This window comes from Nematolebias whitei, chromosome 1 (genome assembly GCF_014905685.2).
Source record: "Nematolebias whitei isolate Nwh7 chromosome 1, NemWhi1, whole genome shotgun sequence".
NCBI lineage: Eukaryota > Metazoa > Chordata > Actinopteri > Cyprinodontiformes > Rivulidae > Nematolebias > Nematolebias whitei.
Genome location: NC_056498.1, coordinates 41571804 through 41574286, shown reverse-complemented (window position 1 = coordinate 41574286; position 2483 = coordinate 41571804). Strand labels below are relative to the sequence as shown.

Below are 2483 nucleotides of genomic sequence, written 5' to 3'. Positions count from 1 at the left end.
GCTGCAAGGAGAAGCTACGCTCTTCTATGGTCCTGAACTCTGGGTAGAGACTGAAAGAAGTAGATCCTGGATCCAGGAGGTCCAAATGAGTTTTCACTGCAGGGTAGCTGGACTCTCCCTTAGAGATCAGGTCAGAGGTTCTGTTCTCCAGGAGAGACTTGGAGTAGAACCGCTGCTCCTCCACACCCAGAGGAGCCAGGTGAGGTGGTTCAGGGATCTGTTAAAGATGGATCCTCCCTCTAGAGGCATGTCCGACTGGGAGGAGACCCTGGGAAGTCCCAGGACATTCTGGAGAGACTACGTCTTTCGGCTGTCCTGGAAACTCCTTGCAGTCTTCTCAGAAGACTCCACTCTTTGCAGCTGATCAGCAGATGTTTGTCGGATTAACATCTGGAGATTATTTTATCGACTGTGTATCCGTCAAGACCGTCCAAAGCGTTCTCGTCATTGTTTGACGGTAAACGTGACTCAGCTGATTTCACTCATTCGTTACAAATTGTGCTGCAGCCTTTTGGAACTGAATGATGAATATTGAGGTTTATTATAGATGAGACACAAATTAAAACAAATAACTCACAAACATTGAAACGTCACGTATTCAAACAGCTGTTATTGTTCAAAAGTTCCTTCTGAGAACCTCGACGTCTTTGTTTGATCCAGTTGACTGTGACTTCAGCGTGGCGTTCTGTTTGTGGTGCTGTAGGAGCTTTTCATCCAGTTAATCCTGAGCTTCTCTTCAGGAGCAGCAGAGTTCACCCGTCACGCCGTTATTCAAATCAAAAGGTGCAGCTCGACTTGGAGCAATGCGCTCCAACTGTCGGTGCTGCTACGTTGAACTGCGCAGGCAAAAAGAGCAGAATCCTCCACAACAGGTCCTCAGTGACGACGAGGAGGTTTTGGAACCTGCTTGGAGCCGCTCAGCTCAAACTTCACAGAAACATTCAGTTCTACAGAAAGTTGGATTTGACAGGACTGAACTGGTGTTTGGAGATCTTTAATGGGTTTTTACTCAACCACAGAGGTTGTTTGAAGGGAGATTTTACCACTAAATGTTCAACTTAATAACGCCACAGGAACTTTTTTACTGAAACAAACTCTTTTTCCTACCACAGTCTTTAAACTTGTAGTACATCGAAGTGTAGACATTTTCCTCGCCTTGCACCCAGTGAGGGTCTCACTGCGACGGGGCTGGTGGCTTTCACTCAAATACCCGCAGAGTGCCGAGTGCACACACCCAAACTCATTAACTCCCACCGTTCAAAGACGGGAAGTGAAAGGTCTTTTTAACTTCTGTGTCCCACGTGAAGCACTGCAGACACATAAAAACAGACGTGTGGTGAAAAGTTGCCTCCGTCCATCACAGTTTGATTCTTTTTCTGTTCCCGTCATTTGTTCCCATGGAAGAGGGGGAATTGGAAATACCTGTTTTTAGATTTCTACATTCGCCTTAGAATCTAGCTGTTTTTTGTTACCTTTTTCTTTTAGCCATCCTATTTGTTAAAAAATAAAAACTGTAGTATGATTTTTTATAATTCTTTATTGTTGTTGCTGTTGTCCATTCTTGTCATCTTTCTTTGTTGAAATCAGGTCTCTCTTGTAAATGAGTCCTCGAGGCTCAATGGGATTTACCTGTCTAAATAAAGGTTGAATGAAAAATACCACCTCTCTCTTCAACTGGATCCTGGATTTACTGACTTGGAGACCTCAGTCCACCTGGATCGGAAAGACCACCTCCAGCACCACCACACTGAGCACTGGAGTTCCCCATGGCTGTGTGCTCAGTCCACTGCTGTTTACTTTGCTTACTGTAAAGCAATGCACAGCTCGAATTCCATCGTGAAGTTTGCAGATGACACGACTTTTGTTTTGCACGTTATATTCTGTGTTGCACCGCGATCCTGGAGGAACGCTGTTTCGTTTCAATATGTACTTGGACGTAGCTGAAATGACAATAAAACCTCTCCAGTGTTACCCCTAAATAACTTGCCGTGGTGGGACGCTCATCTCGTCCGGGGGTGGGGGGTGGAAGACATAGACACAGCTGAGCTGCGTACTGTTTGTACTGGCAGTTTTCAAACGGGGGGGGGGGGGGGTCAGCATGAGGGAAGAGGCAGCGTGAGCTACCTTTAACATTTTAGCTAGCATGCCTGTATTGCGTGCCGCTAGCTTAGCGCTATGTCAGTGCTGACAGGTGGGGGTGACGCAGTTCGGTTCGGTAGGCGGTGCGCTTGGTTCTCTTGATGGGGCGGGGCGTCCCGCTTGTATAATGGTAGGGGAAACACACGTATCCTCCATCCATCAGAGCGTGCTGTACGCATGATAACTTGAACAATAATCGAGGTAGCGAGCGGCCGATTCTAGGCGTAAAAGCTGTTTGTATAAACCAACCATCACTATCAGTTGAGGAAATTATGCTTTCTAGTTTTTATTGCTTATAAGAATTGTTTCCTCAAATGATTGGGGTGGCCGGAGAATAATCTACT

General features: G+C 46.1%; 1 protein-coding gene across 1 annotated transcript in view; it reads left to right on the top strand.

The window, feature by feature from the left end:
- The window catches only part of inpp4b (inositol polyphosphate-4-phosphatase type II B), a 24057-nt gene that overhangs the window by 3411 nt on the left and 18163 nt on the right, over window positions 1–2483 (top strand). The gene's annotated exons all lie outside the window — the stretch shown is intronic.